The sequence below is a fragment of the Poecilia formosa genome, unplaced genomic scaffold, assembly GCF_000485575.1.
Source record: "Poecilia formosa unplaced genomic scaffold, Poecilia_formosa-5.1.2 Scaffold170, whole genome shotgun sequence".
Classification (NCBI taxonomy): domain Eukaryota; kingdom Metazoa; phylum Chordata; class Actinopteri; order Cyprinodontiformes; family Poeciliidae; genus Poecilia; species Poecilia formosa.
In genome coordinates this window covers 563,606-572,632 of record NW_006800109.1, presented here as the reverse complement: position 1 = coordinate 572,632, position 9,027 = coordinate 563,606, and the positions used below count along the sequence as shown (strand labels likewise).

Here is a 9,027-nt window from a genome sequence, read left to right as displayed (position 1 = left end):
CTGTCTGGACACGTTTTCCTCTTGGGAATAATCCGTCTGTAGGATATTGGACTTCGGATAAACTTGTTCTGTAGAACTCGGCTTGTTTTCCATCCTAATGCTGCCTTTTCCTTGTAAGGCAGCATTTGCTTGTTCTGCTTTTTAATCTTGTTACAGATTTTCTACACTTTCACACATTTAATAACCTGATGAAGCCCAGATCTTTAGTATTTCTCCTGGTATTTAGGGTTTTAATTTTGTTATGTTTTTTGTCCTGCTAACTTGTTTTGAAATTTATGTTTCTAAAATCTGTTCATCATAAACTCTGCTTTAGTGTTTGCTTCATAAATGTCACATGTGAATGAACAGCCTGTTGCCATGGCAATGATTGACTGAATCCAGATTAGCACTCAAAATCTGTATTTTACTTATTTTTAATTAATGTATAGAGGACTGGTGTTTTCCTTGATTTACAGTTTTTTAGATTCTGGGATATTTAAAGCAGGTGTGTCCAAACTTTTTGCAAATTTTCTACTCAACAAAAAAACTAAACATGCTGTAATAAACAAATAAAGTAGCCAGATATTTTGTTGTTGAAAAGGGATGTGTAAATTATTATAAATCTAAAACTTAAAACAGGGTTTTGCAGGTTTGCATTACTAAAAGATGTTTTGTAAATTTTCTATTTATCAATTGGGAAAAAAAAAAGTACTAAATTTAGTAAATTCTGAGTAATAAAATCAGGACTTCTTTCTTTTGAAACGCTTGATGCATTTAGCCAAATTTATTAAGTTATGGCAGCAGGAAAATCAACTTTTGAGTAAAAGTCACCTGATATATTTAGAGAATGTAAAGTATGTAAATGTAAAGAAAAGCAATGTAAAGTATGATATGAGAATGTAAAGTATTTGTCATTAAATAATCAATTATTTAACGACAAGTAATTGATGGTTTTACCAACATTTTCTAATGTAAGAAGATTTTACTTTACCCTGTTTAAAAACATAAAGTCTCATTTACTTCAAACGCCTGTGCTGTGCAGCATCATTCTTGAATTAACGTCAAAGGCCACACAGAATAAGTCCAGGTGCAGCACATGGCCCTCGCGCCGCACTTTGGACACCCCTGATCTAAAGGGTTAAGGAATCTCTGGTAACACTTTATTTTGAAGGGTGTGCAAAAGACTGACATGACACATAACACCTGTCATGAAAATGAAGGAGTCTTCAGGAATGGTAGAAATAATGACACTTTAAAAGCAAAGTTGCTTTAAAAGTGTTAAGTGTCAACTTTGCATATTTTTTTTTTACTTTTTAATGCAAAGTTGCATCGCAACTTTCAATGAAAGTGTCATTATTTACTAAATGACCTGTTTATAACAGGTTTTATGTCACATTTATGTCATTTTTATGCACTCTTCTTCAAATAAAGTGTTAGTTTGATAAACTCAAACAGCATCTCGCTTGGGGCCCTCACAAAGCTAGAAACGGCCCTGCTAATATGCATAAGCATGAAAAGGCGTTCTTCCCTTCCCATTTCCTGTGATCTAAAAAAAAGAAGTGTTTTTTAAGTCTGCTCAGGTTCCCTCTCTACAACAAAATCATTCCTGTGATCCTCTTATCTCTTTGACAAGACTCACAATAACAAGTGAGAAGGTCACCCCAAAGACGCCGCTTTACTCCTGATAGAGCAACTTTCATTTGTCTCAAGTGCCACAAATAATGTTTAGATCAGCGGCCGCTGCGTGGCGCCGCCGTGCCAGAGGCGTTTAGAAGGTTACGACGGCAGGGCCGCAGCTGAAGCGCCTCCTCCGAGGAGAGCGGCGCCTGATGGCCACCGCCGTCTGTTCCTGCAGGTACTTAAAACTGGATGAGCGGCTAATGAAAGAAGCCATCCACCGTGGATTCCTCTAACCGATTTAAACAGGTGGCCACACAGAAAGGAAGCTAACAATATCTAAATAAGATGATCCTGCTGAACGCTGATGAGTCAGAGGAGGAAAATACGGATCGTCATTGTTTTAGTGTAACTAGAGATGTTAACGTGTCATTAAATGATGGGCAGAGGACCCAAAAACTGTACCAAAGTAAGAGCAGCACAACTTTAACATGTTTTTACTCAAGTAAAAGTACAAAGTAGCCAACCTGCCAAGAAATTACTCAAATAAGAGTAAAAAAGTTTTTGGTATTTCAAGCACTGAGTAGCATGTCAAATTTTCAAACATTTAAAATTACATAACTGGACTGACCAAATATAAAATAAGTGAAAATTTTGGTATTTTAAGTACCTACATGACAATAATTTGTACAAGTAAGAAAAAATAAATTCAGGCAATTTCTTTTCTTCCAAATCAGTTTCTTTCAATATAAAACTTATGAAACTTTAACAAAAACTGCAGGTGTGTGTCATGTTTGTTTTCAGCGAATCCAGAAATTTCACTCAAGTAAAAACAGAAAGCATAATGCAGTAAAAAGTCATTTTTTTCAGAAACGTTACTGAAGTAAATGTAAGTAGTTACTACCCATCTTTGACGATGTGCTGAAGGCCAAGCTCAACAGTGACAGCCGCCAATGTAGAAACTGGGGAAAAACATTCAGTTAAAAAGTCGACAACATATTAAATCTGATCGCGCTGTAACGAAAAGCGAGTCGTGATAATAATAAGCTCTGATGGGGCCACTCTTATGGCCCATCGATTTCCAATAGCCGAGATCATAGAAAGCTGGGGGGGTAATTACACTGTGCAAGCAGAGGTCGTCCTGAGCAAATATCATTATCATCAGATTAGAATGAAAGGCTGGCGCGGGTCGAGCGCACGCGGGTGAAGGAGACCCAGAGGAGACGCTTCTCAGCACACATTTCTGACCCTTCATCTGTCTCAATGTCCCCGGCTCGCTCACAGCTCCCCGGGTCAGCCCTACATCACACTGACATAAACAAGAGGGGGTGGCAGGTCAGCAAGGCGCGCCCATTAATCAGCCCGAGACAAGGCATATGATGAGAGTGATACCTCAGAGTAGCAAACAGATAAACAAGGTGACAACGGCGGCCTCTCTGAAGCAGAACCCGGCCAGCGCCGGCTCGGGAAAGAAAAAGAAATTATTCAGAAACACGTATGAAATGTCACCAAATATGAAAAAAGTTATTCTATTAAATTAAATTTGACATTTTTCTTTGTGTTTGGAAAGCAGTATCAGGTAAATAAAGTTAAATTAGTTTGAACTGGGGTTTGGTTATTAAATACATGAGAAGCATTTGATCTGCTACTCTAAACAATAATGTTAACAAATAAAACTAGGATTAGATTCAATCACCAGGAAATTAGGGTTAAGTTGCTTCATTTCCCAACTCTCTGAACAAATTACAAATTTAAAGAGGATCTATTTTTCTTAAAAACCCCAAACAGCCTGTTTTTTGACAATAATTTTATGTTAATTTTGGTGACTGGAAAATGAACCAATTGTTAAGTCACATTCAATTGGCACTGTGCCGTTACCTAGCAACCAAAGCTGAGCTCCAGCATGTCTGGTCAGCTGGTTTTACCTCTGTATTCACTGTACAATGGCTGCTGGAAAAGAGAAGTGTTTTGTTGTTGACTTATCATCCAGAAACCACTTCAACCAATCAATCAAGTCTATTTATACAGAACATTTCAGCAACATGGCAGTTCAAAGCAATTTGGTTGTATTGGCAACCAAAACTGTAACATTTGTTACAATTTTCAACGGTTGTAGGATTTCTCTTTTGTCGTTTGTGAAAGACCATAAGTCATTTACACCGTTAGTGCTAGATTCTCGCGTTGTTTGGTTGTGTCTACCCAGAATGCCCTGTGTTGTAGTCCACTTCCTGTTTTTGGAGCACATCCGTTCACTTCAAACGAATCAAGACTTAAGTTTCCAGGTGAACCAGAGTTCGCTTTTCAGGTTTGCATCAGAGTTGGATTACACACTAACATCTCCCCAAACCAACCAGAAAAACAAACTAGAGTTGGATTGAAGTGGACTGAACAGTTCTTGTGTGAACGCACCGTCAGTCACCGCTTAGAGGGGACTCTGGGGTTCACCGTAAACTTTCACTTGGTACTCCCTTCCTCCAGAGCAGAGATCCTAGGCAGCCCGGCAAGAGGTCAGAAGTGCCACAGCGATGAGTCCCTGATGTCTCTATCTGTGCAGCTCAGCGTGGGAGCTGGCCCGAGCCACCTGCATTAACATAAACAAGGCGGACTGCTGGGGTCCGCCTGTCAGGCGCTGTCACTGTGGAGGACAGAGGAGAGACGCCTCTGCATTAACCTCCAGGCTTATCTCACTCTCTGTGCGTTCCACAAAAAAGTGGGGATTAGTACTCAGTCAGGAATTGCTTTTGGGTCCTTGTCACTCCGGCACGATTACTGAACTCCCTCTTCTATACTCACACTATTATTTTCATCTCCCTCTTCCACTCTTCCCAAAAGGAGGGAATCCCTGAGGCTTAAGCATGGCAACCCAGCGGGTCTGAGCTGCTTTGATTTTTGGTGTCACCTTCGGTGAGAAGAAGTTCTCCCTACTGTGATTTTTACCTTTCCTTCAGCCATTTTAATACATCTGTGCAGTACGATGACACAAAAGGCTAAATTGATGCTTTTTGGTGGGAGAGCATCAGACTCTTTGGAATAAGGACAAAAGCACTGAGGACTCTTTGCTGGCCTGAAAAAGATTTAACCTGAACCATAAAGTTTCATTTTTATGCAATAAGAAAAAGAAATAAATTCATCTTTCAGTCACTACTCACTGCAAAAACACAAAATTTGTGTAAATATTTCTAGTGCAAACATCTCAGTACACTTGAAATAAGACAAACTAACTTACAAGAAACTTTTCAGCAAGATACAGGATTTTGTTTAGTCAATAATTCCTTAATATTGATGAAAAAGTTCCACTGTCAGATTATTTGACTTATAACATTTTTCCTGTGCTGGAAGTGACCTCTGCGAGTGGAACTAGAACCTTTTCATCAATATTAAGAAATTATTGGCTTAAAACAAGCTTATATTTATTGCTGCAAAGTTACTTGTAAGTCAGTTTTGTCTTATTTCAAATGAACAAAGTTATTTGCAGTAGAAACTACACAAAAGTACTTGGTAAGATTGTGTTTTTTTGCAGTGCACAGATCATACGTGACGATACAAACGTAGACTTTTAAAATGTTTTTCACCTCCCAGCTCGGTTTTTACACATATAACATGATTTCACTTTATTCCAGCTTCTGTAATATTTCCAAATAACATCACACTATGTGAAAATGGAACAGTTTAGAGACGGTTCACATTTTCTTTCCTTGTTGGTTGGACAGAATAGAAAAGAATAAAAACAGCTTTTATTGTCACAGAGGCAAAATTCATGTGCAGGAACAGCAACAGGTAGATACGTTAACACAAAAAAGTTATTAGAAGTGTTAAAAACAATATATGAAAAGCAAGATTAATAATAACAACAATATTTATAATAATAATGTTAATGTTCAGAAATTGCAATAAAAATATCAGACTCGCTATCCGAGGGAAGTGCAATGAACATTGAAAAAGATCTTTTACAATTGTTAAATAAAACAATATAGTTATGAATCTGCTGCGTGTTCTGATGATTTTGGGGCTTTAAAAAATGGCCGTAATTAAACCTAAATAAAAAAAAACCTAGAGATATAATTGAACTTGAAACACAGCAGACATCAGATCTATGTAACGAGAAAACATTTCAACTTTGAACAAAGAGCTGGACGTAGAAACGCAGGTGCTATAAAGAAACTATAGAAACTGAAAGCTGAGAGGAATCAGGCTGACTTTTAGAAAAATATAAAGAAGAGATTTTTCATTTTATTCCAAGGTTGAAAGCTTGTTATTAAACTTTGCATTTTAGAAGACTTATTGATTCTCAGTTGGTCTAAAATTAAATGGGAACGACGGAACGTGACCTTTCTTTCCTGAACCTTTTCTCCATCTGCAGAAGGACTTTCTTTCTCCTGCCATTACTGTATTTGCTGAGCGTATTCTTGACATCTCGGCCTTGGTGATGTCCAACACAAAGGAGGCGCACACTCCGCCGCTCCCAACAAGGATGGAGCGTGAAAAAGAAAGGCGCTTCGCTTTGTGAGCCGAGGGCTGTCTAGCTAACTGACAAAAAACTTAAGATCGGTCGAATTCTGCTGCTTTTTGTACTCAGTTTGCATCCAAACTTAACATCCAGCAGTGATGTTCAATAACACATATTTCATCTGCGATTCAACACTGAGTGAATTTAAAGCTGGTATTGATGATAATGATCCAATACTCAAAAACACTTCATGTGTCTTGAAAATCTAAAAACAAATGGACCTTATTCTAAGTTACGTATTTTAAAGTACAGTGAGATATCATCCTCATTTACTGTCTGCTATTTTAGACAGAAGACAATCATAGAAACTAAAAAAAAGAAAATGAATTAAGTAATAACCCTACTGAAATAAATCCTTGTTTAATTATTAAAAACTACTATAAAATAAAGCTTGCATTCTAATAGTCATTACAAAAATATATTAATTTGAAAATATTGACCATATTTGAAGCTTTCCATCATTTACATGTTTCTGGTTTTTCCAACTAAAATCAGCCAATCAGAGCCAGGAGGCGGGTCTTAGAGCTGTCAATCACACACTGGTGTGGCACTGCTCATTCCCCTCCTCTAGAGAGTTAGCAAATGCTACCTAGTGCTCTAGATAGTGGGCACCACTGATGGCGGATAAATGTGAGTTCATGAGGGTGATTGACAGCGCTAAGACCCGCCTCCTGGCTTGATTGGTTGTTTTTGGTGCATTTCTTCAGACACCAATATGAGCTCAACAAGGAAGTGAAGGAGCTTGATCTTTTCACAGATTATCTCTCATAAACTAAACTGTCACAAAATGCTGACATTTTTAACAAATATGTAAAATATAAACTGCAGCTTTAAGGAACAGTGGCATATTTGCTGTTTTCCCATAAGATACATTATCCCAAATGATTGAAGTACATAAAGTATTGCTACTTTAACTTCAGAATCGATTCTAAAGCATAAAGACCTGGTATCAGAGGTTTTGATATTTCAGTATTATTCCGTACATCACCAGCTTCCAGAGCTGCAGACAAAATCCATACGGCAGGACCTGAAGGCCTAATCAAACTCAGAGCAAGAGGGGAGCCAATAACTGCTTAATTACTAATGAGAATAATGACAATAATAATCAGACGGCTCTGCAGCCAGCGTGGCGGAGAGGCAGAGGCACACCGAGGGAGATCTGCCTCCAAGCAAGGCAGCAATTAGGGCAGAAGCTGAGGAGGCAGCTAGTGGCAAAGACTTGAGATGAGCTGCAAACACCGACTCAGAGTTGTCCAACACCTCTTCCTCCGCAGCAGCATCATCATCATCATCAGCTGCTGCTGACAGCACCGCCTTTCATTACGGGAGTCCTGCATGGTTGGAAATCTGGGGAAACTCGCATGAAAACCCGTCGACTCGTTGCACAACAAAGCTTTCTGAACTGCTGCCGCCTTGGACTGTTTTCAGCCAACTGATGAAATATTTCTTTTACAATTTTATGATTTAGTAGAAATCACATGTACAAAGCCTACTCTTTCCTAGATGTATACAAATGTGGTTTGAAATTAAAGAAGCAAACTATGAATCAAATTTATTTTAGTTAACTAAAACTAATGAAACAGAAACTTGAAAAATTGAGAAAACATATTGTCAATAACTGAAATAAATAAAAACAGTAATTAATGGAGAAAAACAATAACTAACTGGAACTATATTGTGCTTTTATAAACTAAATGTTTTATAAAGCTGTGCTTTTATAAACTAAAACATACTGAAATTATAGACATAATAGTCTTTGTTTTTGTGTTTATAAATATATTTACTAGATTTTCAAATTGATGTGAAATTGATTTTCCCCCACACATCAGTGGTAAAAAATTGGGATGCCAGAATCAGTTGGTTGTTCAACTCTAAGTAATTTTTCAATTACTCTGTTGAGTATTAATTACCTAATCAATGCAAACATAATCTAAATAAAATACTTTGACCTTTTTCAAATAAACTGCTAGTATAACTAAACAAGATTTAACTACTAATAACTAATTAAAACTACCAAACTCACAATAAAAACTGATTAAAACTAACTGAATTAGAAAAACAAAACGTCACAACGAAATAAAACTAAGAACTATAATGAAAATTAGTTAATTATTTTTCATTATAATCCTGCTATAAATTAAGAGATGAGGATGTTAGCTCATAAACTACCGTATTTATAAAAGTTTGAAATAGCTAGCTCAGAAACCAACTCATACTTTCTCCCTCCTGAGGAGTTGTTCAAATGACCGACGTTGCCTGAATTCACACCACATGATTTATATCTCTGTTTTCCACTGACACCGCAGCAGATTTAACAAAGTACAAAACCCGAGATGCTGACCAATTGTTTCCATACATGCTAGGCTACATGACGGTGGTGCGGCACTGTCTCCATGGTTACCTACGTACCTTCTCCATAATATATATGTTTTTATTTCTTTGTAATAATACTTACATATTAAGTATATGGACGTTAATCTTCTTACCTTGTAAAAAGTGTTTGTTGCAAATCCACGATTACACCGAGGGCTGCCAGTCATTATGATTTACGGCTGCTATCCATCACCACCGGATCTTTCCTCATTTAAAGTTTTGAAATAAAATAATAAGTTTGGTTTTCATTGTTGTCTGTTTATGGAGAAAACCCCTAAGAGTCCTATGACTATTTTAAAAGTGAACTCAACTGAACAGAAGGGATATTTATGGAGAGCCATTTCAGCCAAAATTAAATAAATAAATAAATAAATGAGTGAAATAAATTTAAAAAATAGTTAAATAAATAAGTAATTGTCATTTTTATTCGCATTTAAATTTGTTCATTTATACATTTATTTATTCCCAGATTAATTTAACATTTTTTTATGTTCCCATTTTCATTTGTCCAATTTTAATTTTTCCCTTTTAAAATAAAATTTTTTTCAAAC

General features: G+C 36.8%; 2 long non-coding RNA genes across 2 annotated transcripts in view; both read right to left on the bottom strand.

Annotated features, from left to right (window-relative positions):
• Positions 1–8,798, bottom strand: part of LOC107837728 (uncharacterized) — a 22,638-nt gene extending 13,840 nt beyond the window's left edge. Inside the window, exon 1 of the long non-coding RNA XR_001663770.1 lies at positions 8,590–8,798. This is a non-coding gene — a long non-coding RNA (uncharacterized LOC107837728). The remainder of the gene's footprint in view (positions 1–8,589) is intronic.
• On the bottom strand, positions 1,900–2,889 carry LOC107837729 (uncharacterized). Its single transcript, XR_001663771.1, has 3 exons — positions 2,717–2,889; positions 2,501–2,558; positions 1,900–1,960 (listed from the first exon to the last, which is right to left on the bottom strand). It is a non-coding gene; the product is annotated as an uncharacterized LOC107837729 (long non-coding RNA).
• Positions 8,799–9,027: the final 229 nt, after the last annotated feature.